Source organism: Kogia breviceps, chromosome 18 (genome assembly GCF_026419965.1).
Source record: "Kogia breviceps isolate mKogBre1 chromosome 18, mKogBre1 haplotype 1, whole genome shotgun sequence".
Lineage (NCBI taxonomy): Eukaryota > Metazoa > Chordata > Mammalia > Artiodactyla > Physeteridae > Kogia > Kogia breviceps.
The window spans coordinates 51,264,987-51,281,204 of record NC_081327.1 but is presented as its reverse complement, the minus strand read 5'-3'; the positions used below and the strand labels follow the sequence as shown (position 1 = coordinate 51,281,204).

Below are 16,218 nucleotides of genomic sequence, written 5' to 3'. Positions count from 1 at the left end.
TTTTCTCTGTTCTCTTAGACTCTCTTGGAATTAGGGCAAAATGGTGCCGTTAGACTTCTCTTTTTGCAGTGTGGCAGTTCTGGAGCCTAAACGTTGAAGACACAATTAGGGCAGACAGAGTTTGGGGAAATCCCAGCTGTGTTAACTCTGTGAAAATCTTCCAACTTTATTGTTTTTAAAGAGCTCTTTTTCAAAATGTTAAATATTTAGCATTGATAAAATGGTGTCTGGCTAGGATTTAAGTCTGAGCAGACTTAGCTTCTCCGTTTGGTTGAAGGTGCCCACCCTGGGTGCCAGTTGTCTCCTGGGCATCAGCCTTAGGCCCGCGAGCCTCCTCTTTGCTGGGCACAGGGCCATTCTTCCCAGACTCATTTCTAGCAGCCGTCCTGCCAGTGTTCCTTTTGCTGGGTGTTTCTGAGACCTGTGACAGTGTGGAAGCCAGCTTCCAGCCATGGCCACAGCAGGGCCTTGAACTTCCTGTTGGATAAGGTGTCAGCAGACTGTGAGCCGTGAGCTCTTTGTAGTGAACTCTGCCTTCTTGTGCAGCAGGAGGCCTTGCTGGGCATCAGTGATTGGTAGTGATTTCCCCATCACAGGAGGTGTTCAAGAGGCTGGACATTCATTTAGCAAGGGGGTTACCCAGGGTAGCAGACATTCGATAAAGGCATGGAGGAAGAAGCAGATTTAATTCTGAGGTCCCTTTCAAGACTGAGATTTATGAATATTTATTCAGTCAGCCCTCCCCACCACCCCCTTCCCCAAGTGTCAGGCAGTACAGGTGCAGAAGTGAGACGTTTTGTCTGCAGAAGCTTGTAGTAAACTGACAAGTTGACTATTACAGTAGTGTAGTAAGTACCGTGATTAGGTAGGTGTTATGGAAAACATAGGGCATCCATGCCCAGCCTTCAGGAGGAAGGAGCCCTTCCAAGAAGGCTCCTTAGCAAAGGTGACCTTTGGCAAACGGAGTGAAAATGGAACTTTCTCAGGAACTTAAGGTTGTTTCGCCTGACTGGAATATGAGAACTACTGGTGGAAGAAGATCCCAAACAGCTTTGAAGTCTGTTGCAATTTTATCTTCAGTGCTATGAAAACCAGCTGGGGAATTAGAAATGGTGACTAGGGATTTGTGGAGGGGCCTGAGTTGGGAGGATGATGTGTTTCAATTTGTATTTTAATATTTTTCTGGTTCTGGTTTAGGGGGTAAATTGGAAGAGATGGGAGATTACACCCAGGGACACCAATTTGGTTTTTGCCCCAACATAAATGAGAAATTAGGGCCTGAGTTAAAGAAGTGGCTTGGGGATCAAGAAGAGGGACTGGATTTGAGGGGAATTTGGACCTAGAGTCAGCCTGACTGACTAGGTGGAGGGTTTAAGAAGAGTCCAGGAGGTCTCAGGCTTTTGATTTGTGTTTTCATGCTGATGGTCCCTGCCCTGAGCTGGAGGGAGCACAGCAGAGGTGTGGTGAAGTGTTGAGTTTGCAGTGTGTGGGGAAGATCTGGATGGAGATGGCTTTTAGACTTTTTGAGTGTTCAAACCTGGAGCTTCTTAGAGTCACTGGGACTAGAGCAGATTTGAGGGAGGGCAGCATGCAGATGGCAGCTAATGCCCCATGGGCCCATGTTGACAGTGGACTGTGAGTGGTGTTTTATAGACCAGAATGAAACTTTGGGGTCACTTAACTAAAAAAAAAATGGTAGAAGTTCATTTTTTATGGAACATTCAAACAGTTTATGTCTTACTGAGTAAAAATTTGATACCCTTTATACCCCTATAATACTTGACTCCCCAGAGGAATCTGTAGTTGACAGTTGGGTGGGTCTTATGCATTTACATGGATATTTCAGGACAGGAGAAGGAGCCCTGTGTACAGAAGAGGAGCAGGCATAGAGGTAGAAGGCAAACCACAGGGAAAGGTGCCTCAGATTGCCAGGTAGTTACGGAGGAGGAGGGAGTTTCACTGGATCAAAGTAAGGGCTGAGGTACCCGTTGATTTGGTTCCTCTGTCATGTGTGACCTTAGAATGGTGTGGTGTGGGGTGTGGAGAAGTGGGTGGAAGCCCGGGTGGAGCTGGAGGATTCAAGCACCTTTGAAAAGGCTTGGCTCTGAAGGGAAGTGCAGTGGAGAGTTAAGAGACAGTCTTTTTTTTTTTTTTTTTTTTTTAAAATTAATTAATTAATTAATTAATTTTAGGCTGTGTCGGGTCTTCGTTGCTGCGCGTGGGTTTTCTCTAGTTGCGGTGAGCGGGGGCTACTCTTAGTTGCGGTGCGCGGGCTTCTCATTGCAGTGGCTTCTCTTGTTGCAGAGCAGGGCTCTAGACACACGGGCTTCAGTAGTTGTGGTACGCGGGCTCAGTAGTTGTGACACGTGGGCTCAGTAGTTGTGGTGCACAGGCTTAGTTGCTCCACGGCACATGGGATCTTCCTGGACCAGGGCTCAAACCCATGTCCCCTGCATTGGCAGGCGGATTCTTAACCACTGAGCCACCAGGGAAATCCGAGACAGTCTTCTTAGAAAATCAAAAGAAGTGGTGAGTGACACTTGGGTATGGGTATGTGTTGAAAGAATGCCAGAAAAGAGAGAGGGATACTTTTATGGAGTCAAGTCTTTGAGGATGCAGAAATGGGTGAGATTCAGGGTTCATGCTGACAGTGATATGTTTTTTTCCAGAAGACAAATTAGAAACTCTGAAAAGTTGAAGCACTGTAGGAAATGTTAAGTATTCCTTTCAGAGAGCAATAAATACCTATTTGTGCAGGATGCAGTGCTGTTTCTTCTACAAAGAATTAGGAGGTTCTGTTTCTGTTTTCTGAGCACAAAAAGCTCAGACACGCTAACATGGTCACCAGTTACCAATGATAAGCTGGTAAATGTTTAACAACTGGTTCTCAGAAAAAAAACAAAAAACAGAACCGAACAACTCCTTTGCAGCATTTTCCATTTCCCATATTGTAAATACTCCTGCCATGGCAGATTTTAAGGTACCAAGCTGACCTCACTGCAGTTGGTGTTGGGAAGACGTGCACACAGGGGTCTCTCCTGAGCTGGTATCAGCTGACACCCGCCCCGTAGGGCACTCCACTGCTGCACAGAAGAGACTGCAAGTCATTTGATTGGCCCCTGATTGTCACCTTTCTCACCTCCAGCGTTTGGTCAGTTGAAAGTTCCTGTAACTGAGGTGAATGCTAAAGCAAGAGTGTTGTGATGTGACTTTTGTGACAGGGCAGCTGCGGTCCAGGACTCCTGGAGTCCAGGGAGTGTCCAGGGCGTGTCATTTTGTAGAGGAGTGAATAACCATATGCCATGGGGTTTAGGAAGGAAATGAGACCTGCCTCTGCCCTGAGGGCCCCAGCAGCAGAGTTCAGGAGCTCAGATGCCTCCTGTCCTCAACCTTCCTCTTCGTAATCACATTACCTTGGTAGCCATCTCAAGGACTTTGGGGACCTTCAGAAATGGGCACAGGCTGTATCTGGGTTGTCACCTGGCTGTGTGACTTCTCACGGGTTGTTTAGTATGGATTTCAACTCTTATTTTTAAAATGAGGTTGTCGGACTAGTTTACTGTGTTGTTTACCTCAGGCCTACTAAGCACTGAGTAATCAGTAGGAGATAATTTTGTTTTGCAATAAAAAAAGCTATGACTGTCAGGGAAATTTGGCCCGGATGTTTTTGTTGTTTTGTGTCATTTTCCCTTTAAAGTTCCGTCCCATCTTAGCTTCCTACGTTCACATCTCTTTCTGACTGCTGTAAGACGCCACCTTTACTAACAGGACTGTATCGTATCCCTGGAGGATGGAGGCTAAATTGAGGGTTACAAAGTACCGCTCAGAACTCCTTTCCCTGCTCTGGTCTGGCCTCCTCTAGACAACCAACCCTCCCAGTACAGTAAGTCTCCTACGTACGAACGAGTTCCGTTCCAAGAGCATGTTAGTAAGTCCAATTTGTTAAGCCTAGCAGAGTTAGCCTAGGTACCCAAAGAACACAATCGGCTATATGGTACTGTACTGTAATAGGTTTATAATACTTTTCACAAATAATACATAAAAAACAAACATTAAAAATAAACAGAACATTTTTAGTCTTACAGTACAGTATCTCAAAAAGTACAGTAGTACAGTACAACAGCTGGCATCCAGGGGCTGGCATCTAGTGAACAGGCAAGAAATAAAGATACTGTACTACTGTACTCTATACAGTACTGTACAGGAAAGTACACAAAAGCACAACCACTTGTAGAGGACGCACACATGTGATAATGTACGCCAGACGTGAACTAACTTACGTGATTGGACATGCAAATGCACGTTCGCCTCTTTGAAAGTTCGCAACTCGAAGGTTGGTATGGAGGAGACTTACTGTACTGCCAGGGAAACCCTACACTCTGCTTTTCATGTCCTACTCTGAATATTCCAGCTGCTATTAATCCCTGTACAATAACGTGCACACTCAAGGCCTTGGATATCAGCCCTTTCCACTTTTCTAGCCCCTTCTAGGAAGGAGAAAAGGCTGTGGAGCTGGTGCACAGCGGGTGAGGGAGAGAGGGGACAGGATAAGAAGAAGAAGGTGGGCAGGGCCTGGGGAGCCACAGCAAGGAATTGGGATCTTACAAAGATCTGTCTGGTGGCTGGGTGAAGAATGGTTATGGTTAAACTAATTCAACCCAAGTGTAGTTACTTAAAAATATTTAAGCTTCACGTTCCAAATCTGTAAATGAGGAATAATATTATCACATAGGGTTACTGTGGGGATTAGTTGAGATAATGTATGTAAAGGTCTTAGCAAATTAGCTGGTACAAAGTAGGGCTCACTCAATATTGTTATTCTTTATAAGTGCATTCAAACTGGAGTAATAGAAACACTTCCCCTGCACCTTGGTAGAATGTACCAGATCACTTGGGGTGGTCCCATTTGGGCAGGGCCATGGCAGAGGGGTGGGGCGGGTCACGGTGAAATGCTTGGTATGTGGCAGAAGGGGGGAACAGGCTGCTAGAGAAAGAGCACTTTCCTCCTAGGGATTTCTGGCTCTTAAATTTGTTTTTCAGTTGCCACTTGCTGGAGGGAGAGAGGGGTAGGGAGGGTCAGAGGTCCTATGTTCTCTTGCCTTTTTCAAGCACCTGGCACTGTGCTAGGTGCTGGTGATACAGTGATGAACAAGCTGGACATAGTCCAGGTGAGGGCTTGTGTTATGAAAGACCACCTAAGTCCTGGTACAGAGCTGGCTTTCCTTTCAAGGGCACTGGAAGACATTGTTGGGTTTCTGTGGGCTGCAGAGCGAAGTGATAGGTTTACTTAGTGTCCAGTGCCTGTGGGTCATAAAGGACCATCTCTTGAAGAGCTCAGGCCAGTGTTTTCCAGAGAAATCTAATTTTGCAGAACACTGTCAGCCCCGATGTTCTGGTCACAACAAATTTATTAATGCTTTATTGCAAGGAGCACTACACAGTTCTACTTAAGAGTGAGGAGAGAACGTTGAGCTTCTTCTGACCCTTCATAAATGGAGTTTAAAATCAGGTTACTCTCCATGGGGTTTTTAGCTCAAAGCACAGAGTTCGTTTCCTGAGAAAGAGTTTGGGCGAACCCCAGTGATGTCATTGGACTGCCAGGTGGACATACCCGAGATTATTCAGTCTTAGCAAAAGAACAAGTCCCCAAGTCCCAAGCGAGCTGCCTTTTCCACCCTGCCCTGAGATGGAAATTGGTGTCCTTTAAATGAGGTCCAGGGGTTCAGATAGGCCAAATCCTGCCTTCATCCACAGGCATGCCTGCTTCCCCCAGTGAGGTCACTGAAAGAGACGTGTCCATGGTGGTGAGTGAAAGGGAAAGCAGAGGAAAGCTTTATTATTACCAGTCTCCTGCCTCCTCTGTGGTATTAGAGATGGAGCACGTGGCCTAGGCTGGAGGCTGGTAGTTTCCGTCCTCTACGCTCAAGTCTGATCTCACTGGCGGCTGGTCACATGGGCAGACAGGAGGCTGAAAACGAGACTGATGGTAGAGAGATGGGGAGTGAGAGCGATATGGCTGAGCTGCTCTCACTCGTAAAAGAAGTTGGCTCCGTGTGGACCCCCTCTGACACAAGAGCCAGAGGAGAGTGCCACATCCCCTGCGTCAACGTTGCCATTCTTTTTGTGAAGTGAGTGAACACCCAGGTACCCACCATCTAGCTTTATTAATTTTAATATTTTGCCATATATGTTTCAGGGTTGTGATTTTTTTTCAGTTTTCTTTCTTTTTTTTTTTTTTAAGAAATAGTACATTACAAATGTGGGTGAAGCTGCCTGGGTATCTGTCTCACCTCGATCCCATTCCCTTTCTCTATCAGAGGTAACTACTATTTTGACTTTGCTATGTTTCATTCCCATGTATGATTTTATACTTCTCATTTGTAGGTTAAGTATCCATAAACTATATTACTTTTCTGCCATTACATACTACACTCTTTCCTTTTTAATGTACTTTATTATATATATTATAAATATATATTTAATGCTCACTGCTAGTCTTATATTAATATGTCTCTAGTCATTTTGGTTGTCTGAAGCTTGTTCTCCAGCAGATTCCTCAGGAAAGTCTCATGGGAACAATATTCCCTGGGTTTTTGCATGATGATAACAGTTTGCACCCTTATAGTTTCTGAAGTTGTAGAAGGAGTCTTGATTTGGATGACTTTTCTGACAGTGTGAAGTCTTATTGGTTTTGCATAGTATTAAACAAATACTATGCTTTCTGAGATTCCTTGGCTTTTACTCTTCCATTTTTTTCTGGGCATTCACTTTTCCTTACCTCTGTTGTCGTGTCCTGCTCAGCCTTTATTCTGCTTCCTGCGTCTCCTCCCCAGGGTGGGATCTTGTCATGGAAGGGAACCCTGGAGGGTGGGTTTTGAGAGTTCACAAGGGCTAAACTGCTCCAGCCCTTTTCGCACCATCCATGGACCCCTTTTAACTCACCCGCTATTGAAGTAGGCAGAACTCCACCTTAGTTGCTCCGCGGCCTGTGGGATCTTCCTGGACCAGGGCTCGAACCCGTGTCCCCTGCACTGGCAGGCGGGTTCTCAACCACGGCACCACCAGGGAAGCCCCGGTCTCAGATTGGCTTGCCAGGCTTCGCCGTGAAGATCTGTTGACTGTGTTGCATGCTTCAAATGCCCAGTTGCTCCTGTGTGCCTCTTTGCACATAGTAGGTGCTCATGCATCACAGAGCTTGTGGTTCCTGAGGATTTGTCCTCATTTGTGCTCTGCAGGTTGCCTTTTTTAGCTAGTTTTGTTATAAGTGTTGTCCATGGCCTTTGTCTTGGTTTACTTATCTGGTTCGTGTGTGTGTGTGTGTGTGGCGGGGGGAATTTGGAGAGATCCAAAAATTTGCTTCCACAGCCACAACCATCTTTCCAGAATTTCCCATCACGCACACTTGATTCACAAAGGCTAGAGTTAATCAGTATCTCCTGAGTAGAGTGTACTTAATTTAAACTCCTGTTTACACCTTATTGTTTTTCTGTTTGGAGACGTCTCTATTTTTTATCCCTTAGAGTAGTGATTGTTTTGTTTTTCAACTTCAGTATATGTTCAGGTTTGCCATAGGTTGCTCATCCTTCCATCCTGTATCCCACTCCTTCTAGTTTTAATTACTTTGTCCCTGAAAAACAAACCTTAGAAGTTCTTTTAGTCAAGGTCTACTAGTTGTAAACTTTTTCGGGGTTTGTCTGAGAATGGCTTAAGTTTGTCCTCGCCTTGTATTATCTTTTGGCTGGGTATAGAGTTCTAGATTATCATTTTCTTTCATCATTTTGAAGAAATTTTCTTACTGTCTTCTGGCTTATTGTTGAGCAGTCAGTCTAATTGTTGCTTCTTTGAAGCAACTCTTCTTTTTTCTTTAGTTTTTCTTTTTTTTCTCCCCCAAGGCATCATCATTATTATTTTTTTTGGGGGGGGGGCTGCGTTGGGTATTCATTACTCTGTGTGGGCTTTTTCTATTTGTGGCGAGTGGGGGCTACTTTTTGTTGCAGTGTGGGGGCTTCTCATTGTGGTGGCTTCTCTTGTTGTGGAGCACGGACTCTAGGCAGGCGGGCTTCAGTAGTTGTGGCTCACGGGCTCTAGAGTGAAGGCTCAGTAGTTGTGGTGCACGGGCTTAGTTTCTCCACGGCATGTGGGATCTTCCTGGACCAGGAATCCAACCCGTATCCCCTGCATTGGAAGGTGGATTCTTATCCACTGTGCCACCAGGGAAGTCCTTCTTTAGTTTTAAGATCCCTTTGTCTTCAGTGCTCTGCAATTGCATTATGATTTGTCTTGATGTGGATTTTTAAAATCTTGCTTGAGATTTTTTCTGATTCCTGAATATGAGGATTCTTGCTTTTATTTGAAAATTCTCAGCTGCCATTTCTTTGTTTCCTCCATTCTCATTATTTTCTACTTCTAAATCCCCTATTACATATCTATATCTATCTATCTGTATATCTATGTGTCTATCTATCTATCTATAGGGCCTTTTTATTTCCTTTTCTATTTCTCTTGAACTTTTTCAAATTTTCGATCACTTTACCACTGTGCTGCCTTTTTGGTAATTTTCTCAAATCTATTTTCCAGTTTATTAGTTAGCTCTTCTGCTTTGTCTCCTTTGCTTATTTATCTATTAAATTTATTTATTTAATTTATTTATTATTTTTGGCTGCATTGGGTCTTCGTTGCTGCATGCAGGCTTTCTCTAGTTGCGGCGAGCGGGGGCTACTCTTCCTCGCAGTGTGCGGGCTTCTCATTGCAGTGGCTTCTCTTGTTGTGGAGCACGGGCTCTAGGTGCACGGGCTTCACTAGTTGTGGCTCGTGGGCTTCAGTAGTTGTGGCTTGCAGACTCTAGAGTGCAGGCTCAGTAGATGTGGCGCATGGGCTTAGTTGCTTTGCAGCATGTGGGATCTTCCTGGACCAGGGCTTGAATCCATGTCCCCTGCATTGGCAGGAGGATTCTTAACCACTGAGCCACCAGGGAAGCCCTCCTTCACTTATTGAAACAACCCATCAAGTTTTTTATTTCAATGACTGATTTCCCCTTTCTAGAAGTTCTATTTGGTACATTTTCAAAATTTACCCATTCTTTTTTCACAAAGATATTTCATATGTTTTCAGTTCTTTATTTTTTTAAAGATAGTTTCCTTTTTAATAGTTTTTATTCAATAGTTCTATTATTTGAAGTTTTTGATATCTAATGCTTCTGTTTGTTTGCTGTCTCTTCCTCATGGTTGATTGTTTCCTTGTGTTTTTTTTAATTAGTTTATTGTTAGCATATCTTTAGCAGGGTTTATTTAATTGGACTTCGTACAGTGTAACTTGAGGGTGTATCTCTACTGTATTTGCCTCTACTAGGCACCACAGAGGTATTACTGACTCAGAGCCACCTTCTATGCTAATTTTGCTGGTTGGGAATTCCTAGATCACTTGAGTAATGAAAATTGCTCACATTTTGGTGAGGGAAGGCTCAAGGTTATGACTTCTAGGTGAAAATTTTTTTTCTGCTCAGAGCCCAAGATGAGTCTTGGCTTTACTCTTGTCTCCCTATGCTGGTGAGTGGATGTTTTCTGGTTTCCTTTTCTTAGAGGGGGTACCCTTTGGTGGTCCTGGCACTATGTGATATTCTTACTTGCTACACCACTCCTCATACAGACCCAGTGTCTTCCATCTTTTTTCAGTGTGTGAATGAAAACCTATTTCTAGGTTACTGGAACTGGTCCAGGATGCACAGCATCTCCTGATGCTCGTACCTTTCTGGTTTAACAGTGCTTTCAACCCTCAAGGATTTTCTTTACTTTATTGTGAGCTCAACTGTACCTTAAAAAACTCATTTGAAATATGTGCTCTAGTATTTTAAAATAGCTTTTTAGTAGGAAGGTGTTCAGATGATCTAATCATCCATATTACCAGAAACAGATGTCCCATGCATAAAATTTAACTTGCTCACCAGGAATGGTTGTATTTGAAACAGTTAAAGGAGTAATTTCTCATTCCTAGAGGGTGAGTGGAGAGTGAAAGGGGTTGGAAGGAAAGGGGAGATGAGAAGGGCATGGCAAAGAGAGGAGTTGTTAGGGAGCGAGCGTTCTTTTCCAGGTGTCTTCATCGATGTTTGGACTCTTGCTACTTAACTGGTCCATGGATCAGCAGTTTCAGCATCACCTGGGAGGTTTGTTAGAAATGCAGAGTCTTAGACCCCATTCGAGACCTACCGACTGAGAATCTTTTTTTTTTTGCCACGCTGAGCAATGTGATCTTTGTTCCCTGACCAGGGATCTAACCCGTGTCCCCTGCAGGGAAGCGTGGATTCCTAACCACTGGATCACCAGGAAATTCTTGAGAATCTGCATTTTAATAAAATGCCCAGGTGATTTGTATGCACATGAAAATTTGACTTAGACTATTCCTGATCTAACTACTTCCTTAAAATGACTACTTCTTTGAAGTTAAAAACCTTCCTCCACTCTTTTTTTTTTTAAAAATTATATTTTAATTTTTGGCTGCGTTGGGTCTTCATTGCTAAGCACAGGCTTCCTCTGGTTGCGGCGAGCAGGGGCTACTCTTTGTTGCGGTGCGTGGGCTTCTCATTGCGGTGGCTTCTCTTTGTTACAGAGCACGGGCTCTAGGCGTGTGGGGTTCAGTAGTTGTGGCATGCGAGCTCTGTAGTTCTGGCTCGCGGGCTCTAGAGCACAGGCTCAGTAGTTGTGGCACACGGGCTTAGTTGCTTCGCGGCATGTGGGATCTTCCCGGACCAGGGCTCGAACCTGTGTCCCCTGCATTGGCAGGTGGATTCTTAACCACTGCACCACCAGGGAAGTCCCTTTCCTCCACTCTTGTCACTACTTCTCTGGCTTTGTCCTTTTTCTGCAGTTAATTTTTAAGCATTTTTAAGCACTTTCCTGAAATGGCTTTTGTATTGAGGTTTTTGAGAACATTCCTATTGGTGATATATTATATTGAGGAAGTATTAATGTGAGAGATTGTCATATTGAATATGACAGCAAAATCTTACTTAACTCTGGAGCAAAGCCATTATGAAATTCTCAGGGTATTTGGTTTGTACTCAACACTGCAGGGTAGAGGACTGAGGAAGTGGAACGTTCTGTATAGAGAGCTTTAGACCTGGATATTTTTCACTGGAGTGTTTGCCCTGTATGTGGAGGATTCATATTTGCCAATATCCCAACAGTGCACAAGGGCTCCCTTTTCTCCACATCCTCACCAACACTTATTATCTGCTGTCTTTTTGATGCCATTCTTACAGATATGAGGTGATATCTTACTGTGGTTTTTTTGATTTGCATTTCTCTGATGATTACTGATGTTGAGCATCTTTTCAGGTACTTGTTGGCCATCCATATGTCTTCTTTGGAAAAATGTCTATTCATTTCCTTTGCCCATTTTTAAGTTGGTTGTTTTTTTTAGCTCTTGAGTTGTAGGAGTTTCTTATGTATTGTGGATATTAACTTCTTATCAGATATATGGTTTGCAAATTTTTTTTCCATTCTGATTGCCTTTTCATTTTGTTGATTGTTTCTTTTGCTGTGCAGAGATTTGTAGTTCGATGTAGTCCCACTTGTTTATTTTTGCTTTTGCTGCTTATGCTTTTGGTGCCATAAGCAAAAAATTGTTGCCAAGACCAGTGCCAAGGAGGTTTTTTCTCATTTTTTTTTTCCCTAGGAGCTTTGCAGTTTCAAGTCTTATGTTTAAGGTTTTAATCCATTTTGAGTGCATTTTTGTGAGTGGTGTAAGATTAAGAGACTTAAGAAACATAAGAACCAAATGTATGAATCATGTTTGGATTCTGATTGGAAAAAGCCAATTAAAAAAAGGCATTTTGGGGGACAGTTGGAGAAAACTGAGTATGATTGGGTTTCAGATGATGTTAAGAGATTACTGTAATTTTGTTAAGTGTGATAGTGACATTGTGATTACGTTTAAAAAGGTGTCTTTATCAGTTAAATATGCATTATGGAATTATTCACAGGGGGAGTGATAAGATGTTTGGGATTTACTTTAAAATACCAGCAAACAAAGTGAGTGTGGGGTTATTAGATGAAACAAGACTGGCCATGAGTGTATAACTGTTGAAATTGAATGGTAGATTCATAAGGGTGTATTATACTTTTCTCTCTTCTTTAATGAATGTTTGAAAAATTCCATAATAAAAAAAAATTTTAAGAGCCCTAAATGCTTAGTCAAGAAGCAATTTCATCTAGAAATATGATTTGTCATAAATACATATTTTTCTGAGGAAAGGAATCAGTACTGTTGGTTCTTTTTTTCCTAAATACTGAAGATTTATTTTGAATTTTTTGACTCTGAAGGGTTCTGGGTTTTTCTGCTGAAGACAAAGGGCAGCCTTTCAAAAAAGACAGATGTTGACTGTGGAAATGCTAGGAGTGGAATAGAAATGTGTTCAAAATATGATATATATGTGCCCACACAAAAACCTACTCGTAACTATTTTGAAGGCATTTTTTTCCCCCAGGGCCTTATTTTCCATGACAAGTTCCCATAAATCCAGAATGTCTATTTCAGACTTTGTTGAGAGTCAGAACACTGCCATGATCAGGAGTCTGGAATCAGACAGACCTATATTCACATCCCAGCTCTTGTCGCCTCTGAGCTGCGGTGATGGAGTGCAAATTTAAATTCTCTGAACCTCGGTTTCTTCAACTGTGAAATGAGACTGTTATAGTACCTACCTCATAGAATTGTGGTGAGGATCAAACGATCACATTTCACATGTGGTGATCCTGGAATACTGTGAGTATCCATAGAATCCTAGCTTGTATGTATGTGTTAGAAAACTAGAAACTCAAGCACAAGGCCTTATGGAGACAGATGCCTCTTGTCTGTCTTTATAACCCCATCTCAATTGTGATACATAACTTCCTGTGTCAGTGTAAGGAATTCACTCCTCTGAAGTGAATTTGTGCCTCTGTTTTTGGAGTTGACCACTCAGAAGTGCAATTCCATATATTTGTCTCATTTCCCTTTGGACTTGATTTGTCTTCTCAGCTTTCCCCAGGGGAAGAGAGTGAGATGTGAAAACCAGGCTTAAGGACCATTTGATTAACTGAGGAGAGCACTGCTAGATATCACCCGGGCTACAGCGGTTAGCAAGACCCCACCTGTGTCCTCAAGAAGGACTGGGACACTGGGACATACCTCTGTGTGTTCAGGGAAGAAGGAAGAAGGAGGTGGTGGTGTGAAAGGCAAGTTACAGAGTCAGAAGTTTTCACTGGAATCTTGGCTTCCTTGCATATCTTTGGCAAGTTATCTCTCCTTATGCCATAGAACCCCAATTTTCTCAGTTATAAAATGGAGTTCTCTGCTTCACCAGTTGTTGGGTGTATCAAAGGAGACTCTGGCATTGCTTTTGAACTATGCAGGGCCATGCAAATATTCGTTGATATTTTCTAGAGAGAGTGTGTCATACTTCTCTTGGCATCCCAGCAGGCATCAGAACAAGCAGGGAGTGGCCCCTGAATGCTCTGTAGACTCTCCTGGAGCACGAGCTGGGTCTAGGGATGCTCTGAAGGAGTGTCTAGCCGTCATTGCCTTATCCTCGGCCTCCCTGTGCTGCTGCTGGGCCCAGACAAGGGAGTGTCCCAGGATGTGGTCCTTGGCCCATATGGCAGTGTCCCTCAGAGCATGCAGGAAAGCCCTACTCAGCAAGGAGAAGGTATGAGTCACAGCCCCTAGGGTCACTCTGCACCTTCATACGAATCCTTATGGGATCCCCAGGGCGTGCCGGCCAGTGTACAAGGTGTTGGGAACATAGCATGAACCAACAGACATGGTGCTTAAAAGTTCAGTGAGTAGTCTCCATGTGTCCGGCCCAGCATTGTCCGGTAGAATTTCCTATAATAATGGAAATATTTATGTAATATCTGTGCTGTGCAACTCAGTAGCCTGTAGCCACATGTGAGTGTCGGACTCTTGAAATGTGGCTTGTGTGATTGATGGACTGAATTTTAAATTTCATTTACTTTTAATTAATTTAAATTTAAACAGCCACATGTGGCCAGTGGCTACCATATTGGACAGTATTGTACAGCGCTGGAAACATTCTGAGAAAATTAGAAGGGTACCCGTGCAGGCTGAAGGCTTGACCTCCCTTTGTAAGAAAGAGCTGTGAGACTCCGAAGACCTGGTTTTAGCTCTGCCTCCCACTATGTGTGGTTTTTGTCATGGTACTTGGCCTCCTCTCTGTTGAGTCTCCTGATCTGTAAAATAGAAACAGAGGGATTGGATTAAATTCTTTCCAGTGCTTCATTCTTGACTCTCTTACAATTGGCCTTGATTTGCATGGTGTATTAGTGTGCTATGGCCTCTGTAACAAAATGCCATGGACACTGTGGCCTAAAACAACAGAAGTTTATTTTCTTAGTTTTGGAGGCCAGAATTCCAAAATCGGTTTCACTGTGTCCAAATCATGGTATCGGCAGGACTGTGTTCCCACCGAAGGCTCCAGGGGAAAATCAGCTTCTGGTGGCTGCTGACATTCCTTGGCTGGTGGCTGTATCACTCCAGTCTCTACCTCCGTGGCCACAGGTTCTTATCTTCTGTGTTTGATCTCGCTCTGTCTCCTTATAAGGACATTTGTGATGGCATTTAGGGCCCACCAGATAATCCAGGATAATCTCCCCCTCTCAAGATCTTTAATCACATCTCAAAGACCCCTTTGCCATATAAGGTAACATTTACAGTTTCCAGGTATTAGGACCTGATGTCTTTGGGGGCCATTATTCAGCCTCCTATACACAGTAATATTTAATGATGTGGGTTTGCTTCAAATCAAATACCGTGGCTGTGTAACTGGATGTGTGAAAGTTGCCGCCTGCCCACATGCTCTCCTGGGGAGAATTGTCTCAGCTTTCTGAATAGGGACTTGAGTTTGATATAAAATACCCTTTCCTGCTCCTACCTTGATTTGTTTATGCCAGAGCATCTTTACCAAAAGATTGATCAACTCATGAATATGCCCCAATTCATACACTTCCAGTATTGAAATATCCCCCATATCACCAGTAGTCTCCAAAATGTGTGGAAGGGGGCTTTGACTGGGATTTGAGTCAAGAAACCAAACTGTATTGCATGGGAGTGAAAGGAGAGAGCATTTGTTGGATCAGCTGGGTAAGTGATGTTTCTCTAGTGGCATACTCATAAATTTGAAAATATAAAGGATTGGCCCCGACACAGCCCGAGAACAGCTTGTAACTGATTTGGAATGTCATGTTTTACTGTTACTTAATCAAATCTGAGAGCAGTGGTTGGGGAAGTGGGTTCTGTAAATATTGCTCTGAAGCTTTCATATTTCAACAGAGAACAGATGCCAAGTGTTTTCATTATTATCGATGTTCAAAGTTATTGGAATCAACCACAGATATACTCTTTGGAACAGCAGAATGCCAGCAATTGCCTGGGGTGGGGAAAAGGTGGGGGAAGAACAATGAATTTGTAAAGTTCGAATGAAGAATAAGTTGGCTTCTTTTTTTTTTTTGGCAAAAGAGGCCTAAAAGTGAAATATTTATCATCACAGAGATAGAGAAACACAATTATCATTTAACATGAGTCACAACCTTGTGTTGTTTAACAGGAGATGAAATGACTTAGAGGCGGAATAAAATTACTTCATTTGTGTCTCTTAAGAACACAGAGTTCTGTTGGTCTGCTTAAGTGCTTGGGTTAAATAAGCGGAGAAGTATCTGTTTCTTAAGTCCCAGACACTGTGCTTTACTTGCATGATCTCATTTAATCCTTACGTTGCCCTATGGGATAAGTATCCTTATCCCCATTTCATAGATGAGGATAGTAAGGCTTGGAGAAGTTTGGTAATTCTCAGCTACTAGGCATCACAGCTGAGGTTTGAGCCCAGCTCTTAGTCACTTGCCCTCTCCTCTCTGATGAGATGGGCTTGGGAATTGCCTTAACTTTCTCTCAAAAGCGCATGGAAGTAACCTGGCAAATTTTGCCCTGCGCTGTTCATTCATGGTCACTGTTGTTGGTGTGGCGTTCGGGGGTGTGGATTACCGTGCATAAGGTTTTAGCTGCTTTGTGAAGTCTGAGCATTTCTGCTTCTTTTTTTTTTTTCTGTGACTGTATCTCTTCACCCGTGCCCACCCCTCTACCAACCAACACATTTCTAAATGGGAGAAGAGACAGGATTCAATAGCTTCCAGGGATAGAGAACAAAATCTTTTCTCCACATCGAAAGAA

General features: G+C 43.2%; 1 protein-coding gene across 1 annotated transcript in view; it reads left to right on the top strand.

Annotated features, from left to right (window-relative positions):
• The window catches only part of CDYL2 (chromodomain Y like 2), a 332,309-nt gene that overhangs the window by 15,438 nt on the left and 300,653 nt on the right, over positions 1-16,218 (top strand). The window lies entirely within an intron of this gene.